At 51.8% G+C, this 19,617-nt stretch overlaps 1 protein-coding gene across 1 annotated transcript in view; it reads left to right on the forward strand.

Moving 5' to 3' along the window:
- Nucleotides 1-19,617, forward strand: part of Casz1 (castor zinc finger 1) — a 116,037-nt gene that overhangs the window by 36,439 nt on the left and 59,981 nt on the right. Inside the window, exon 2 of the mRNA XM_017797751.1 lies at nucleotides 14,730-14,781. The gene's annotated coding sequence lies outside the window, so the exon portion shown is untranslated. The remainder of the gene's footprint in view (nucleotides 1-14,729; nucleotides 14,782-19,617) is intronic.

A 19,617-nucleotide genomic window follows, 5' to 3' on the forward strand; every position in this document is an offset into this window, starting at 1 on the left:
AGTTGGAGGAGTTCTAAGGAGATGACAGGAAGGTAGACGAGGCTTTCTTTTTGCTTTTCTGAGATGGCATAGCTGGCCTCAAACGTGCTTTGTAGCCCAACTGGCCTTGAACTAGTGATTCTCCTGTCCCAGCCTCCTGAATGCTGGGATTATGAGTCCCTAGAGTATATGTATGTACCACCATGCCTGGAAGAAGTCTTCTTTGAGCACCTAGAATGTTTGAACTCCACAGTAAAAGGCCAGTCTGCCAAGGTACTGAGCCAAGTTGGTATCCCGTGGTCTCCCTTTGCCCAGGTCCCTGTGTGGGCAGAAGGCTATTTTAGAGAATCTTTTACTGCCCCTTAGCTTTGCATTTGGAACTGCGTGACACCTAGAATGCTTTTGCCCTTTATTGAGCAAGGGATGTCAGTTCCCTTTCGTTCCCCTTGGCCTTTGGGAATAAGAATGTCTGTCCACTCACACACCCCACCCCCATGTCCCTAAATCACAGGAGCAAAAGGACCCTAAGGTCCTTTGACAGAGACCTCATGGTCTCACTGAACTTCTCAAGGAAACCAACCAGTGGCTGGGATCACTGACCCTCCCACTCCAGCGTTGACCAGGGGGGAGGGGCAGGGCACAGGTGTCTGCCTAGCCTCAGCAGGTACCTAGAAGCCTTGAGGAGTTTCCATAGTCTCTGTGTCTTCTGGAGGAGAGGATGCAATGTTGTGCTGTGCTTCAGTTACCCTAAGTGGCATCTCTCAGGCGGTGCTATGATGACCCTGAGGTAGAAAAAGCAGTGTGAAAGGCAAGGAGGAAGAGGGGCAGAAGATGTTGACTGAGAGGGCCTAGAGAGGCCTCCTGCTCTCCCTCTTCCCCATAACAGAGCCCAGCCTCTGTTTCTTGGCACAAAGGGATCAGGTGCAGAAAGTAGGTGGCCTCACCAAGGCTCAAGGTTAACTTAACTGAGGCCATGTTGGGTTTCCCCCAGCCTGCCAGACCTATCAACATGGGGCCTCCTGGTCCTAGTGCATGTGTGCACCTACGTGGTAAGGGATAACCTAGGAGGGGAGACAACCAGCCAAGTGCAGTGGAAGGTTAAAGATGGACAAAGGGGAACCAGAGCCAAGTAGAGCCTCCACTTCGTCCAGCCAAGCACAGGGTCTGATGATGAGGGGGACGTGCTGGCAGGTAGCCAGTTGCCCTGTTTCTCCTTGATGCCTGCATGGAGTGAGTCCTGGTTTCAAGCTCCCTACGAGCCGGGAATGGAGGAGATCCTATGAAAATGATGATATGTGACAATCAGTCACAGCAATTAGTGTTTTGGTTAACAGGCCTTTTTTGTTTTCTCTCACCCAGACAGAATGTCACAAATAAATCCTCTCCTGCATTTGCATATTAATTGGATCGGAGACGTCAAGCATCTTTCATTAAAGAAAATGATCTGCATATTTGGAGACATAAAATAGTTATTTTGATGGGGTTTTTTTTCCTAAGATCAGGGGGTGGGGGAGGTAGGTGATCGGAACTCAAGAATGGAGGTAGAGTGAAGGCAAAGCCAACCAGCCCCTCTGTCTAGTTAACCCTCTGTAGTCTGGACTTGATGGGCCAAGGTTGAGTAGAAAGATAATTAGTTCACAAATAAAGGTGCCAAGGGGTCCCTGAGCCTGGCTTGGCCATTACGCAGAAGCCCCTCGCTAGAGATTATGGGTGCAGTGACAGGCTTGGGCTTCTTAGTCTTGCCCTAAAATCCCTCCCTTGGGAACTGTCTTGCCTGGAGTATTTCCTGAGACACTGGGTATAGGGTATGGCCAGGTGCCCAGCTTGTGTCTTATCCACCTGTGTCCCTCACACCTTGAACCCATTGGTCAACAGCTGCTCCTTCTTCCCTGGGCCCACTCTGTCCATACTCTCTGACCTTGCATTTCCTGTGTCCTTCCCATTCTTTGCCAACTGTCCTCCCTCTCCTCTCCCCAGATGGAAAGTTTTCTGGGGGCAGCAGAACACGGCCTGGAGTCATTATCACATGTACTCGAAATAACCCAGAAAGCTACAGGGCCCATATTAGGGCATGAGTCCCTTGGAAAGCAGAGCGAATATGCAGTTTTTGATAGGCAGATGTGACTGCCCAAGACATCTTTGTTTCCCTTTCCTGCCTACATGAGCCACTTTTCCAGGTAGGCAGCACAGATGCCTCATTGAGATGTCTCTGAGCTCTCCCAGGTGATAACACAGCTTGCTTCCCAGCCGATCTGCCATCACGAGTCCCAAATCCACGCTCCTGGGTACCAGGTCCTGGTTAGGAAGAGATTTAGGCGGTGGTGGGGACGATGATGATGATGATGTTGATGATGACGACGATGATGATGATGATGACGATGACAGTGATGACTGCTGCCACTTTCTGCACATAGAAAATGTGTAAAAACTTTGCTTAGAGCTCTGCACTCATGGTCTCCCCAAATCCCTCCTGACAACCCTCTGAGAGATAGGCACTCTCGTCATGTACACTTTTTAGATAAGGAAACTCAACCTCACAGAGGACAGATAGCATGCCCATCAGTGCCCATCACAGTTCAGAACTTGGAGCCAAAGCCAAAGTCCCAGTGGCCAAACTGTGATACAGTGGGGGACCCGTGGCAGGCAGTCTGGTCTGACCCCATCTATTATTTCTATATGAAGCTACTCTGTGCTACAGTGCAGTGATCTAAGACTGTCTTTCTGTACTGCTGGCCTCTTCACCCCATAGAGAAGACAAGACTTGCCTTTCGCCTGCAGCCCAGAAGTGGCCATGAATGTCTTCTGTGGGCTTTTTAACGCCAGAGGTGCCTATTTCACTGTACTTTTCGCATGCAATTTTGCTTGAAATTTTGAAGGGCCAGGCCCTTCTGTTCTCACAGTCCTAAGTCTTCTTCCTTTTCTGTGCCAGACTCCTAGACTCAGAGGTTCCAGGCTGGACAGTACTTGAGGGCAGGATCTTGACTGCCTGGCTCAGTCTCCATGCCCCACAGGTGGGCTAGCCTCTCCTTGTGTTCTGAGTAGGTAGGTCTGGGTGTCCCATGGAAGCCTGTGGTTCGGCACTGCTTCCCCAGGACCCAGATTCTAAATGCTTAGTGTGTGCCCCCTTAGGATATCACCTTGAACTCAGGTCCTGTCTTTCCAGCTCTCCTCTTCTACAGTGTGTAGGCAGGAGGCGGCTCTCAGAGGCTTAAAGAGTGGCAGTAAAGTATGATCAGAAGAAAGAGTGTTTTTTAATGTAGACGGAATCCATGTGAATTGTAGCTTTACTGGGGTTTAACGGGGTGGGGGGTGTTGGTGTTTTGAGCTGCTCAGGCAAATCATTCTTTTCTTGGCGCTTCTCTCTCTTGCAGAAAAGGGCAGTAACTCCTTTTCTGTGCGGGTGTCTACAGAATATTGGTTCATCTGTGTTCAGCATCCAGTCAGCTGCCTTGGGGAGAATAGCCTCCCCCCCAAATGCCTGCTGAAGAGTGGTATGCTTGAGCCGGGCAGCCCCTCCCAGGTCAGGACTCTGGAAGGGTCTTCTGGGCCAGGGAATGAAGGTGACTGTACCCCCAAAACACCTTCTTCCTTGGCTACCCTCCGGCCTTCCATGACTTCTAGCTATACCTGTTTTTGATTGAGCAGGAACAGAAGCAGGAGCCTAGGAACCCTCAAATTTGGGGGATCTTGGATAAGGAGCCTGAGGTGCCCTCTGGGGGAGCAGGTGGATGGGCGGGGTGTTTTATGGAGTCTGGGGGAGTCCTGTAGCAGCTGTATCTGTTAAATGCCAGTAAGCCAAGTTGGTTTAATATGATTGTAGCTGCTGGTTTGATAAATCAAAATAATTAAAAATAATAAATTTGATTCCTCAACCAGCAAGCTGTGTGTGGGCGCAAGGCCTGGGCTCCCCAAGCTAAGGCTGGGGAGGTAGGAGGGGACGCTGGGGCACAGGAAGGCTTGTATTCATGGGATCATAACTGAGGAAGTGGACAGAGCCTGGCCTTGAGGTCAGCTCTCAGAATCGATTAAGGGAGAAATGTCTTTCATGGGAAGAGAACTGGCCCAGGCAGGCCAGAGCCCCTGGCTATGTGGAATTGGGCCAACCTTGGTTTCCTCATCTGTCAAATGGCGTGATAGTCCCATCTGCCTGTGGGGCTATGTCAGGAGTCTGGGTTTTGCTGAGCATGTGATTGAACGATGATCAGGTCCCATGGGAACACCAGCTAGCCTCGTCCAGCCCTCATCCTCCCTATGTTGCATAGGCCTCAATGTCCCCTCTTGTCGCATCTTTGCAACGGCTTTAGTTACAAAGTACAAAATCCCTGCTTACAGTGCCTGAGCCGCCTCACAGGCCTACAGTTTTCAGGGACTCTTCTGCTGTCTGTTGTCCTAACACAGGATTGTTCTGTTTATGAGGATGTCCCCTACTACAGGGCGGTTTCCAATGTTAGTTCTCTGATTCCAGAGTGGGGTCAGGAAGCAGCATGCCACACCCTGGGACCAGCTCTGAGTAGGAGCTGGAGAGGGTTTGTCCCCTCCCCTACCTCCACCCACATCCTCAGGAACGGTATTTGGTGTCACAGAGGCTGGAAATCTGAACTGAGTGGAGGAGGGGTTGGCAGGGAGGGACAGGGTGTCTGTCTCTTTAAATGCACTTTGTGTCAGTGCGATAAGGAATTTGATGGCTTTATCAGAAATACCAAAGCTTTATTTAGCAGGGTGAGGCTCACACCACTCAGCTCCACACAATCTGCTGATAAATAGCAAAAAAAAAAAGGGGGGGGACCAATTACTCCCCAACACCCTGGCGTGGCAACAGAGTTAAGATGAGGCAGAGAGGGAGACAGAGAAGCAAAGTTGGAAGTTTGGGGTAATTGGGGAACCCTGGGGCAGAGGAAAGTAGCAATGTGAACTGCTGGGGTGTTCTGGAAAGTGCTGACAGTCGGACATTCATCTGTTCTCCACTGGAGGCCTTCATGGATTTTTCTGTTACTAGATAAAAATACTATGATGAGTGTCATTCTTCCAGAAAAAGGATTTATTAAAGAGCCACACCTTTATCTCCTGCCCCTGCCCTTCTACCAGCCCAGCCTGTCGTCTAAGGGAAGTCAAGCCCTCAGCATGCACCGCACTCGGGACCTGCTGGCTGGGGTGAAGAAGGCCAGATCAGCCTTGGGGTGATGGAGAAGGTTGACTGAATGCAGAAGAAACCATGAGGGAGCTGCCCATTCATTGCAGCTCTGAGAAAGAGGGACCCTGCTCCATACGTAGAGGAGGCAAAGACACTGGAGAGGAGAGGACTTGGGAAAGCTGAATCTCAGCCTGGGTCACATGGGGAAGTGGGGAGACTGTGGCATGGCCCTACCTACCTGTGGCATTCCAGAACTTTCTTTGCTCCTTGTCAGCTGGGCAGTTCTTGAGCGCCCCCCCGCCCCATCCTGGTCAGCTTATGTTTCTTCTACCTTCAATATCTTCATGTATTCTTCTTCCTCTAACCATCTTATCATTGTTTTCCTGCCCCTTCCCACTGGTCAGCTTTGTGGCCAGCATGAGGCTCAGATACCGTACTCCTGAACGGCTTCTTGGCTCTCCACCCTCTTCCCTCTGACCCAGTAAAGCTTGTAGGAAAGCAGAGTAGGTCTAATTCGTGGGTCCCACCCACACCTCTCGATCTGCCCTCCAAAGATTTTGCCTCTTTTAACCAGTTGTTCACTCAGCTCCCTCTGGGTACAGAGGCAGGTTTGAGCTCTCTGTGCCCATTCAAGAGCCACATGGATATGGAGTGGGTTGGGTGGATAGCGGAAGAAGCAGTATCTAGCCTTTTCTCACAGAGCCACAGTTCAGCAGATCCAAGGGCTTGAGGCATAGACAGTGGTCACCTCTCAGTGACCAGCAGAGTTTGTTGATGAAGGTGAAAGCTCTGCTCCCGCAGGACCTCTAAATGTGACAGAGGGACCAGGGCATTCCAGACCCCTGCAACAGGATGGAGGTTAGCGAGGTCAAAGGCTGCTTCAGGAGCATTGCAGGAGCCACGGCTGGGGTTGGCTGAAGACCATGGTCAGCTGACTTTGAGAGTGAGAGTCACTCAGCACTGAGCCCCCTTTCCTTGGAGCTAAAGGCAGAGCTAGGGGGCCCTGAGAGCCCTCAAGTAAGCTGAAGGCCGGGAGTCTGAGCAAGGCTGGGCCAACAGGCTGGGGGCCAGCAAGGCAGTCGCCTTACAGGGATCCCTGGGCTTTGGATGGTAGAGCAATGGGATTAGCCAGGCTGCTTGGGTAGGGGAAGTACTGGGCGGAGAAACAGGGGAGCTGGGGGAGGGGGAAGCTGGCCAGGGCAGAGGCTGGAGGAAGCCGCAGAAAGGCTGAGGCTGAGACAGACAGGAGGAATAAATGGAAGTGACAGGGTCAGGCCAGACCTTTGTCCTGCAGCCTGATTAGAAAGTCTGCCCTGGATTTCTGAAACTTTGGGATGTTGTTGGACAAACTGGAGCTTAATTCTGTCAGAGCGCTGGGGAGATTAGAATTGACATCCCAGGGAGCACATTCCTGGCTGGGCAGAAATCCAGCCCCCGCTGGGAAAAACCTGTGAAAGCATGGCTAGCCCACGGTGGCAGCAGGGTGCCCCTCAGTGTCAGCACCAGTGGTCACTCCAGCCTTGGGGACTGGAGCCAAGAGCCTTGGGAAGCCTGGGCTTTAGACCGAATGTGTGGAAAAAATGGAGGTTTGGCCAAGCCTATCCTGATACTAGGCCTTTTTTTTTCCTGGTGGTACTGCCTGCCTGATGCAAAGAGCCAAAGTTTATTGAACATTTGTTTTCACACCTATCAAATGGGACAAGTCTGCCTTCCAGACCCCCTGAGATTTTCTTTTCCTTCTGAGTGGGTGGCATAGCCTTGGAAAGTCAAGAGGGATGGGTCAAGACTCTTCTTGCTCAGCTCCAGCAGAATCAAGGCTGCTGGAAGACAAGGTGGGTTCTCAGGCTGAGTTCCCCTGGGGAAGGTGGCAGACAGTGCCCACCAGTAGGCCACTGCAGCTAGGGTGTGTGGAAGGACCCTGCCACCATACCAAGTGGGTCCTTACCACCACCAACCCTACCAGCCTCAAGAAATCGGGAGGTACCTTTCAAGATGGGCCCACACTCAGAGCTCCCAGGAAACCTCTGTCTAGAATAAGCAGGCAAGGGCGACAGGCAAGGCCTCCGCCGGCAGGATGGCCACCTTCCAACCAAGAGACGGATCTGGAAGTTGAGACTGAAAGCCAAGTACCCTAGTCCCAAACCAGACTGTTTTCAGAACTGGGTACCCCTCCCCACTTCCCTCCTGACTCTAATGACTTTTAAATATTGGTAAATATTTTGGCTAATGCAGGCTCTCATGGCAGAGAGCAAGGCTGTCTGCAGTTCAGGACCTACAAATTATTTATTAAAGATCTGAGATGCGGTGCAATTATGTGGCAAGAACCCAAAAAATTAAATAAATAAGTAACAAAATAAATAAATAACAGCCCCACTGGCCTCTTGAAGGCTTGGGGAGCTGCACACATGATTGCCGACTTGATGAAATCCCCCCGGATGTAATGAGCTGATTTTCTGCTGTTAATATTGCATCTGCTGATGAAGGATTCGTTAGGATAATGGAACGAAGCTAAAATATAAATGACTCCCTGTCAAGAAGCAGCTTTTGTTTGTTGATCTCCTGACAGTTCCTGGGCCAAGGCAGGGGTTTCTGTGTGCACATGCATCCAGGAACAGGCAGGAGGGCTGGGGGACAAGAGCTCAAGGGACCCCCAGAGTGCCTGGCTCCCCCTATCCAAGACTCCCTTCGGGTTGAACTGCCCGACCTTGGGAAGCCCTAGAGCCCTGGGGGAAGGGAAGTCATCAACTCAGAGCCCTGTGGAGGGAGCTTGTTGCATAGGGATGCTGGGTGGGAGCGGAAGTTTCTGTGGCGCTGAGCAGAGGGATGCAGAGCAGGGCTGGGTGTATTGGGATCCACAGGAGACCGCTGTCTGTGTGTGCAGAGGAGTGGTGGCTTGTGGGACATGGTGTCACAGTCACTTAATGGGGGTGTCCTAAGGGGAGGCTCATCAGGGAGTCTCCTAGCCCTTCCTCATTTTCCTCTTTCTCGCCCCCCCACCACCCCCCGCCCCAGTCTCATGTAGTCCACGCTGGCCTCAAACTTCCCAAGTAGCTGATGATGACCTTGAACTTCAGATCCTCCTGTCTGTGCCTCCCAAGTGCTGGAGTTATGGATGTGCACCTCATCCAGTTTACAGAGCACTAGGGATCAAACCCAGGGCCTCAAGCATGCTAGGCAAACACTCTACCAACCAACTGAGCTTGCCAGGGGTGCCTTAAATGATGATTCATATCCCTGCCCAGAGCTGGAAGGAAAGCAGACCCATTTGAAGTAACCATGTCACCTTGCCACCCCTGGCTTGTCTTATCTAAGGTCTCTACTGCGCTGCCAGGCCCAACACCTTCTCTTCCAAGTTGCTTTCCCCACCCCAGTTGTATCCTGGGAAATACACATACTATAAAATTTACCAATGTGACCATTTTAAGTGTACTTAGTTAAGTGCACTCACAAGTTGTACAGCTATAACAGTATCTATCGCCCCAAACAGAAATGGGTTAGCAATCATCCCTCGCCTTGCCCTTCTCCCAGTCCCTGACAATCACCAATCTTCTCTGCCTCTGTGGATCAGTGTATTCTATATCCTTTTCCCTACCCCATGTAACTGGAATCATACAATTTATAGCCTTCTGTGCCTGGTTCCTTTCTCTGAGGTGCATCCACATTGCAGAACACATCAGGGCTTCATACCTTTTATAGCTATATAGTAGTCCACAGCACAGATAGGCCACATGTTATTTATCCATTCATCAGCTGATGGGAACTCAGGTTATGTCTGCATTTTGTACATTTTTGGCTGTTGTGAATAGTGCTACTATGAGCATTCGTGTGCAAGTCTGTTAAAGTCCCTGTTTCCCATCTTTGAGGTCTATACCTAGGCGTGGAACTGTGGGATCTCCTCCACAAAGGACCTCAGAAGCAAACCGATAATAGTTTCTTCATGTGCCAGAACTGGGCTAAGCATTATTCTCCTAGGTCTTCACAGCAGCTGGTGATAAGCAGGAGAGGCAGGATTCAAACCCAACTCACCAGCTCTGCTCTTTCCTCTATCTTGTTTTATCTTCCTCATGTCTGGCACAGTGTCATGCATGTAGTATGTGATGGATAAATTCCTGTGACCTCTGGGAAGTAGGCCTGAAGACAGTGGATATGTTTATAGAAGGGGTAGAGTAGGTGTTAACGTGCTGAGCATCTGTATGGTGTCAGTCCAGTGGTGGCACCATATCTCTTCATACATTAAGTCCTGAGTGGGGACTGAGTTGGATACCTCTGAGCCCTGCCATAGCACATGGAACAATCTTCTTGCTGACTCCTTGGCCAGCACCATCTGTCACCTAGACCTCTGAGATCCTTGGGGGAAAGGGGAGCACATCAGGCCACCAACTTAGACCCTTCTTCCTAGAGAGAATACAGATCTTGCCCAGGGAAATCTGAGATACCTCTGAACTGGTTGCTCAAGGCAACTGAGAAATAGTGGTGTTTCTTCCTCCAGAGGGGGCCCTGGGAGGCTGGAGAGATGTCTCTTTTCCTTGAATCCTAAGAGACCAAGGCAGGACCCTCACCATCCTCAAAGCCGCTGACCAGACACAAGAATTGCTCGAAGAGGCATCCACACAGAACTTATGAGCTTGAGTAGGGAAGGCCCAGGACAGACAACACCAGCATAGACCATCAGAGGTTTCGACACCACAGGATAAAGGGTCAAGATGGGTGCCTCCTGCTTTTCTGTTTTATTACTATTGTCAGAAACATTTCTTGAGGAGGCAGAGGGGTGGGATACAACTCAATAAAGTGCTTGCTGCACAAGCACGAGGACCTGAGTTTGGATCCCCAGCACCCACATAAAAAGCTGGGTGTGGCGGTATATGCCTGTAATTCCAGCATGTAATTCCAGCACTGGGGAGGTGGAGACAGGAGGATTCCTGGGGCTTGCTGTCCAGCTAGTCTAGCCAATCAGTGAACCCAGTGAATTCCAGGTCCAATGAGAGTCCCTGTATCAAAAACTGAGGTGGATATCAATAGAGAAAAGGCACCCAGTGTCAACCCCAGGTCTCCACACACATGCACATCTCAGAAAACAAGTTGGGGAACCTCTTCCTGCCTCCAAACTATTAGGCACTCTCACTTGACCCTGCAAAGATTTTTTTTTCAAGATTCTGGCCAAATTCCAATCAAGACTATTTGAGAAAACCACATAATCTGCTCTGACTTGGTGCTAGACAGCTGAACCGCCTGCCCCTCCTGGCCTGGAGATCCTGGGTCACCTCTCCTTGTGCAGGGACAGGCAGCCCACTCTGGCCACTACCTCTGTCCAGATCTGGCACCTGCTGCACTGTACAGAGACGGCAGCCCCCTCATTGTCCTGCTAACCACTGTGTAAAAGTTCCCGGCTTCCTTTGACCTTTCTGTTTTGCCTGGCTGTGCTGTGGCTCTGTATGCATCAGGGCAGCATTGCAGGGTCGGTGGGGGGCGGGGGATGGCTGGCTGCTGGATGTGGCCTTTTTCTCCCCACCCTCTTTCCCTGTAGCTCTATTCTCTCTTTTTCCCCCTATTTCTCCCTCCCTCCCTCTCACTCTATCTTTTTTTTTTCACTCTTTCAACATGGTTTTCCTAAAAAGTTTTTTAATCAATCAAATTTGAGGCAGAAAATAGGTTTTGTCACGCCTGGTCCCGGGATAGTGTGACTCTCACTCAGGCTCCTGACAGCTCCTCAATGCAGGAAGGAGGCCAAACAGAATATTTCTCCGGGAAAGTGCCCGTTTCCATGACACTGCCCCTTGTTGTCTGTGCTGCCCCTCTCCTCAGGCTGCCGGGCTGACATGGCCCCAGCCCTTATGAAAGGCCCAGTGAGGGAGAGGGTATGTGAGGATGGGGAGGTGGGCTGGGACAGCACTGTGCAGTGGGGGAGCCAGGCAACCCAACAGCCATCCTACATCTCGTGGCCTGAGAAGGCCCTCAGACAGGAGGCCTACCTAGGCTGCAGTATGAGCTGAGCTTCGTGTATATGGAGCCATGAAGCCAGGTCCTAAGGAGGCTTTGGCTCCTCCCAGAGGGGCTGCAGAGAAGCAAGGCTCCTTCAGGCCCTGGGCCTCTGATTCCTGCACCTCTTCCCCCTTCCCTTCTCTCCTGGCCTTTTCCTCTACCCTCTTGCCCACTGAAGATGCTCCCATCATCCTTTGCTTCTTCCGGGTCTCTCTACTCTAGCATCTCTTGTCCCCTCCCAGTTCCCCAGGTCCATGGTTCCCCCACTTAGAGCACCCTGGAAGCCCTCGAAGTCTCTCTGTAGCTCACTCCCTCGTCCTCCTTCCTGTCCCTGTCTTTCGCCCTCTTCTACTCTTTCCCTCCTCTTCTATAATTAATGATTAGTTTTAATTGGTTTGCTTAGGCAGCCTGACAGCAAATTAACAGAAGCCAGCCCAGGGCTGCCAGGCACGGGTGGGGACCACTGTGCTTCAGACCTGGCCAGGGGAAGGGAGGTCGTGGCTGCCCCACACATTCGTTTCCTGGCCAATGGGCTGGTATACGCCTGTCGACAGGTGCAGCAGCCAACAGGAAGAAGGCAATGGGCACCCCACATGAAGAAAGGCTCACTTTGTCAACTCTATACTTTGCTGTCATTCTCCTCATATCCCCTCTGTACTCTTAATCGGAGATCAGGGTCGGGGCAAAGATGGGCGGGGCTGCTGCCTTTGGTCTGGTCGGGGTTTGCTTTTGATACCTTGCCCTTGCCTGTGCTATAGCTGGTAGGGCTGGCAGCTTGACACCTCTGGGACTGATCCTACTCCTTCACATGGACAGGAGGGAAAAGACCATAGGCTGTTGTCCCTGTGAGCTTAACAGCTGACTGACATGCAGCTCCAGGACCCAGCTCTGCTTTCTTCTGATTTGCCATGCCCCTCTGCAAAGACCCCTCAACATTTCCATTCTCAAAGTAGTTAGGATTAAGAATATTGGATAGATGGGATGATGGATGGAGACAGGTGGAGGATGAGTGGATGGACTGATGAATGAATGATATATGGAGTAAGGATGGATGGGTGGATGGAAAACTGGTAGAGAGGCTATTCTGTCATCACTTGGCACCTCTGCCATGACGCCTCAACATGTTCCTTTTCTTTTTCAGGCTAGAAGGATTTCCTGTAATCTTAACCTCTCTAAGGCCTCTACTCTCTGGCTTTTCCCCCTGCTGGACCTCTCCCCAGCCTTGCAGAATCCCTCCTTAATTCCAGCTTTCTCATTCTCTACCAGTCCCTGGTTATGTCAACCACTCATTCATATGGTCCAGAACTAGGCATCAGGTGCAAGGAGGGACAGAGATAGAAGATGCAAAAAGGGAGGCTGAAGATGGCTTACTGGATTTGTCTCAGGTCCCCACTGGGGACCTGGAATCCACCCAGTGTCCCAGATCCCACCAAAAGACAGTGGCTCTGCTGCTGTCCGCCAGGCTGCCTGCCCTGGACAGGCAAAGGATATGACTCCAGGACTCATCCTAGCATATATATATATATGCCTCTGCCCCTCCCTCTCCCTCCTCCAGCCTGGACCAACTCCTGGAAAGTTTCCTCCCGATTGTTCTGTGTGATCAGATCTGCAAGTTGCTCTCTAAGCTTCTTGTCACATTTTGACTTAATGAAGTGCAACTGCTGAGGGATTTGGGTTCAGCGCTCCGGTCTCCCGCGCTCCCTTGTTGTCAGAAAACAGGGGTGGTTGGGGACGGCAACACCGCACTGCAAGTCGTTATCATTCCGGTCAGTCTGTTTAACACAAAATTAAACAAAGAACTAATTAGTGCCTCATGAATTAATAAATGCACAGTTGCTGGGGAGGAGGGAAGGGGAGAGAAAGGTGGTAGAAGGGAGATACTGTAGTTATAGAGTTGGGGGGCTTTGGGGGTTCAAGGGAGGCTGGCTGGGGCGTCTTGACAGATCTCAAGAAGGAGAGCTTGGGATGGACAGGACAATGATGATGCCCCTGCTAGGACCCAGGGCTCTATCATCTGAGCCCACCCAGTGCCTCTCAGCATTGGCTCAGGGGTTCTCCGTGCCTGCCCTGCTGGCCTAGTCCATCTGCTTCATTCAGCTCACCTCTCCTCTCCAACTCCATTCCTTTCTCACTCTTGAGGTTTCCACCAGCCTCTTCCACCTCCAAATGGCTCCCCTTTTCTCTCTACTGCCCCCATCTCAATTGTACATCAAGTTCCCTGCAGACACCCCCTGACCCCTAAGTTCTTACCCTCCAGATCAGACAGATGGGTGTCCAAGGCCCACAGAACAAGCCCTCCCCAACCACTTGATGACCACCAGACTCTGAACCCCTTTATTCAGCAGGGTAGGCTCTACCCTGGTGGGCACCCTCTGCCCCAGCTGCCCAGCATAGGCAGCAAACGCTGGCTGAGAACAGAGCCCTCCTTAAGAGGACATGTCAAGTACAATTAGCTTTATCTGTCTAAATATGTCCTGGGAATGAGAGAGCGGGTGGTGGGACTGGGTGGCATTCTGGGAGCCCTGGACAAGGTCACCTCATCTCTTGCAATCCCCCAATCTGATTTGGGGATTACATGGCCTAAGGAAATTGGTGTTATTCCTCTTGCATCATTGATAAGCCACAAATGAGAGGGAAGGAAAAAGGGAACAAACAGCAAATCCTTTACCCAGCAAGGATGGTGCTAAGACTGGGGTGTACGGCCCAGCCTAGGCAAGAGCAAGTGAAGCCAGGTGGTTAGGCACAGGCTCATTGGCCCTTTCCTTCATACATGCAGTCTGTCCCCTTTGAACCTGGTTCCCCAAACTCCTGCTCTGGGCCAGAGGACTTGAGCCCATAAGCTGAGCTACTCTGTTGTTTGTTGGCTAAAGAGCCTCCATGTCGTTGAGCTGGTTCCCGGTCCAATGTGAAGCCTCAGTAGGAGTTACCATGACTCATTAGGGTAGAAGCCTGTCCAGAGCCTGTTCTAAGGGAGTTGTAGCTTCTTGGTGCCCAGCCCTGGTCTACCCTTGACCCTCAGACAGATACTCACTTGGGATTGGGAACAGCTTGGCATCTGTTACTTTTATTTTCAGGGGCCAGAAGAAAGGGGCAAAGGAGTGGTTGATACTACATCTACATTCTATGGCTGTCTCCAGGCGTACCTGCTTAGCCAGTACAGGTCCATCGGAGCCTGCAGACCCATAACCAGCATGCAAATACAGGTGCATGCCACAGACACACATAGAGACACACAGAAACAGAGACACAGACACACACATACACACGCACGCACGCACACACACACACACACACACACACACACACACACACAACTTCCCTCTCTGCTTCCGCACAGCACAGCCTGACTTTCCTGTCTAACAGGACCCTGAGAGCCCTATTTCCCATGTAATCAGCTGTATTGCTTTTTGAATTTTCAAACTTTGGTTGGCATATACTTAAAAGGGCCCAAATCAGAGTCCACTAAGGATGTATGAATTGCTGGCCCTTTTTGCTAGCCCTGGAGCATCAGTCCTTCAGCCAACAGTGACAGAGCCCTTGGACACATAGGGGCCAGATAGCATGCACTGCAGGGGAGGGGAGGACAAGGGGGTCATAGGCTTCTACCTGGAAAGACTAACAGGCTCTTCTCTCTCTCCAGGATGAAGTGAGGCCCCAACTGTGTTTGAGGAATCTCTAGGACCCTATACAAGGTAAGACTTGAGCGCCTCCCTGATCCTTTGTAAGCACTGGGCCAGGTTCAGTCCTGCCAGGCAGCTGGGAGGGATGGAGAGGTGGAGACAGGGAACAGGATGCACGTGGCTGTTGGAACCTGGCAAGACAGAATGGGGCCCAGCAGGAACTGTTTGGCTCTTGGGCTGGAAACAGCCCCACTGTTAGCCCACTGTGGTAGGTACCTCTGGCTCTCCGGTAAGTGCTGCTTCTAGCCATGCCTGGAGAATCCAGTGAGTCCAAAGTCCTAGACCCCTGCTCTGCCTTCTCCTGTCTGAAGTTGAGCAGCTGCCCTAGTGGTCTCCCTCATCCTCCTTTTAAAAGCTGGCTGGAAGGAGGCCATGGACTATGGAGACCAAGCTGCCATGGCCTGCCTTACCCCAAGGAAGCCTTGGAGGCTGGGCATTCGGGCTACCCTGATCTTCACAGACTGGTACAGTCCCCTGGTGGCTCGAGGAACCGTAGGGCCACCGGGCCTCGGCCCCAGGCAGTGCTGTGTCAGAGGTGACCGGTGGAACGCCAGTGTTATGTAAATAGCGGGGGCCTGCCCGGCAGGCGAGCTGACTGGATGCAGCCATCCATCATCCCTGCTCGGCGGGGCGGGGGGACAGACACGGCACCGTGCGCTTGGCTCCAAACCTGTTTGTTTTCCCTTTGTCTCTCGCATTTCGGAGGCCCGGCTGCGACCGCTCCAGTTTTGTCCTGCTGGCCTCCTCCCCCTAGGGAGCACGGGGGGAAGGGAGGAGAGTCCCTTGGCTCCCACCGCGGCATCCCTTTCGGACTTCAAAGGCTCCCCCAGCATTGTCTGCGCCGGCGGGCAGTGGCCCTGAAAACGTGATCAGAGGCGGCCCGGTGTAGGGCAGGCCCGGCCCGCGCCCTGCGCTCTCGCTGGGGCCCAGGGATTCCTCGCTTTGCCGCCAGCACCACCCTGGTTACAGCGCCGCTCCCGGGCCCTCTCTGGCCTTTCTCTCCCCGTATCCCTTCTGTCTCTCTCTGGCCATTCCTAGCTTTCTAGCCTCAGCTTCAATCCTCCCTCGAGGGAGGGAGACTCTAGAAGTTCCAGAGATGTAATCTCCAACTTTTCCTATTCTCCGTGTGACTCTCAAGCACTGGGAAGGGTTTTCCAGGATGCTGTGAGGCATAAATAGGCTTCCCAGGCCTGATCTGATCCCCTGCCTTTTCCTTCACACTTTGCATGGTCCTCTGGACACACTGCCCCTAGAGATCAGGATGGTGCCGGCATCCCAGTCCTGAAAGTCAACTCTAGGTATTTCCATATTCTAGGTAAATCCTAGACAAACTACAGTTCCTGGGTCACATTTGGCCCACATCCTGTTTCTGTAAATAAAGTTTTATTGGAATCAGCCATGCCCATTCAGTTTCATGTGGCTGTTTTTGCTCTACAGTGGCAAAGTTTCTGTCCACAGCAGAAACTGTTTGGCCTTTGAAGCATAAAGTAGTTACTACCTGGCCCCTTTACAGAGAAGGTTTGTTGGCCCCAGCTCTGGAGGTTTTGTTTCCCACTCTCTGTTCTCTCTCTGGTAAAATACACATTACATGAAATTTGCCATCATAACCATGCCTAAGCGTGCAGATCCTTGGCATTAAGTTCATTTTCAGTACTGTTTGGTCACCACAGTGGGATCAGGATTGCCCTGCAGAGCTGGAGATTTGCCCAGGAGCCCTGGGCTGGGGGTAGCAGACTGTTTGAACTCCTGCTCTGTTGGGGAACCTCTACCTCTCTCCTAGGAGGGGACCATCCGCCTCTGCTCAGTCCATCTAACTCTGAAGTCCTAGCTCTTCTCCCTCAGAGCTCTTGTTTCCAAGATCCCTCCTGTGTAGCCTTTACCAAGGTCTCTAACCTCAGATCCAAAGTTGCCCCCTCTCTGCAAGGTGAGAGGGTCTACTTCCCAGGGCTGTTGGGATAAGTGAGCAAGGTGTGGTCAGCCCAGGATCCAACAAGAAGAGCAGAGGGTCCATCCTCCCTTCCAGAGCCTGAGTTTCCCAGTAGGCATAGGATGAAGCAGCCAGCCCTGGTTGGGTGCCATGGAACCTCCTGTGTCCCTGTCCGGCGAACCTCTGAGTCAGCCCTTAGAGAAGATGAAACTCCTGAGTCTAGTGGACCTATGGAAGAAAAATGCCCCTTGGGGAGTGTGCCAGGAGTCCCGGGCCTCTCACATTTACTGCTAAATCCTGGAGTGTGGCACACCGTCTTGGAGCACCAGCTCCACCATCTGTAAAACAGGGCTCCTGATCACCAGACTGCTCCACAGGCCGATCTAGCTGGAGCTGCTGGGAGGAAGCAGGCCAAGGGAAGAGTCTGGGTTCAAGCTTAGGCTTGTAGGGATAAGGGTACAAACCAGGCTGAAGTTCTACTGAGAGAACTCTGCAGGTCACTCAGTGGATGCTTGCTCTGTCCAGGGTCCCTGGTCAAAGCTGCCCTGGTATGACACAATGACTGTGGAATAAACCTGGGAGCCAGGCTTTGAGTCAGAAGGGGATGGCTGACAGAAGGAGTAAGGAGAGAGGAGTTTTGAAGACTGGAGGTCTGGAATGCCCAGTTCACTGGGTGCCTCTTTTGTTGGCTCTGTCGCAGTCCCTCCCTTCATCTCTCCTTCCCCTCCAGGTCTTCTCTGTGTGCTCAATACATTTCTCTCATGCCTTCCCACCACCCATGCTACCCGCCCCCCAACTCATGGCTTGTTCTCCCTCTCCCTCTCTCTCTCCTTTTCATCTACTCGGAAGGCTTTACTTTACTTCCTTGTCACCCTAATTGATTGCATTAACCTTTCAGCGTATTGGATTTCCCCGGCATCGTGCAGAGAGCCCTGTGCAATATGCTTATAATCTGAGCCATAATGGACAGTTTGCAGTCAACAAGCCCCTTCTCCCATCGGCCCCGTTGACATCTCTCTTGCCCAGGCCACTATGGCCACTTTCTCTGGCTGGCAGGGGTGGGGCAGTAGAATGGAGCTTGGGAGGAAGTGGACAGATGCTTGGACCTGCCAATGCATTTTGCTGCTCTCCTGTCCCCGTGGCTGGCCCTGTCTTTCCTTTTCCAGGCTCCCTGGCCCAGGTTCTTGCCAGGCCTCTGATCTTCGTGAGTCCTCTTGGCTTAACTTTCTGTTCCTGGGTCTCTGCCTGATGGGTGACTAGGGGAGGCACTTGGATTTTGTCAATGAGAGAGTTCCTTGTTACACCCAGATACCCCGTTATGGCTTCATTTCCTGTGCTGGTCTCAGGCTCATGTGATTTGGGTGGTTGGTAGGAGATGTCTCATGGTCTCAATTTTCCATTGCTTTGTCATAGGAAGAGAAGTGACCCAGGTACCAGGGCAGTAAGAAGCTTCAAGCGTGGGCTGGCCTGACCCAGTAGGAATTTGCAGTGAGGTGGGGAGGCAGAGGATGAATTTGTAGGTTGGGCTCCTTTGAGTAGGTTCCTAAATGGGCACCTACTAGTCCAGCAGCAGGTAGAGGAGTCAGCCCCATTCCAACTGCCTGATCCTAGGAGCGCAGGCCCAGGCTGAGTCCTGGCCCTGTGGGTTCCAGCAAAGCCCTCAGCCCAGCAGCCTGATGGGTGAGTCGTCACTCACAACAGGATAGATGTCAGGTTGAATACATTAATGTCAGCTGGAGGAGGGCTCCCATTAGCCCTCGTGGAACTTCCTTCTCTCTCGGACTGTTCTCTTTCCAGCCCTTTGCCCAGCATCTTCTCCTACTGACCACCCCCACCTCCTGCCATCACTCCATCACTCCAAAGGGCAAGCTTTGGCAAGAGAGGGCTGGACCTCAGTCCCTCTCATCCTCTCCCAAGGATTTTGGGGGTGGGCAGAGGGCACAGCAGGGAGAAACCAAGCAGCGAATTAAAGTTTGTGATTGTCAGTGTCAGGAGAAGCTAAATAACCCTGTAACTAGTATGAAGGTGAATTCATGGTCTGCTGCACATGGAGAATATGAGTGTCTGCAAGACGGCAAGTGTGCAGCTCTGAGTCTGCCCGCCACGGTGGGCAGCCTCCTCTCCAGGGACCAGCGGGAGGCAGGAGCAGGCCATGCAGTCCCCACCCCCTGGCAGGGAGCAGCTGCCTGGGAGCCCCTACCAGGCTTGAGGGGGCGCACAATGACTTGACAACCCAGGGAGGCATTTGTAAGCACCAGCAGTATACACCAGACACCAGTCCAATCCCCATATTAACAACAAATCCTTACTGAGCACTTACTCTATGCCAGGCCAAATGTTGTCATCAGAACTCCATACAAGGCAGAGGAGTGAAAGCCTTTATCCTCCCTTCTCCCTATACTTTTTGTAACACTTAATTGAAATATAATCTCCATACCATAAAATCTGCACTTTAAAAAATGTCCAACTCAGTGGTTTTTAGTATATTCACAAGGTTATACAACTATGTAATATTAGAACTTGTTCATCTCCTAGGGGGAAAAAACAAAACAAAACAAACTCTTGTACTCCTTAGCAGTCACTCTCCTTCGCCAACCCCACCCACAACGACTAATAGTTCCCTTTAGATGCAAGGAAATGGAGGCTGAGAGAGAGAGGGCCAGTGAATCTGTTAGAGTCATACAGCTAGTGGCTGATGGAGCTGGGGTTTGAACCCAGGAAGAACTCAAGTCAGTGTTCCATAAAGACTGTTCCATGTCCTGATGGCTGCCCCCCACCCCATGCCCTACCTCATGTTTCTGACAGTTTGGGCTCAGGCATGTACATGCACCATCCCAACTTGTAGGCCCAGGCAGTGACACGCAACTCTCTTCTCCCAGGTATGCTCATGATTCCATGCAGAAAAGCTTCACCACCACCAC

The sequence above is a fragment of the Nannospalax galili genome, unplaced genomic scaffold, assembly GCF_000622305.1.
Source record: "Nannospalax galili isolate Female #2095 unplaced genomic scaffold, S.galili_v1.0 scaffold870, whole genome shotgun sequence".
NCBI classification, from domain to species: Eukaryota; Metazoa; Chordata; class Mammalia; order Rodentia; family Spalacidae; genus Nannospalax; species Nannospalax galili.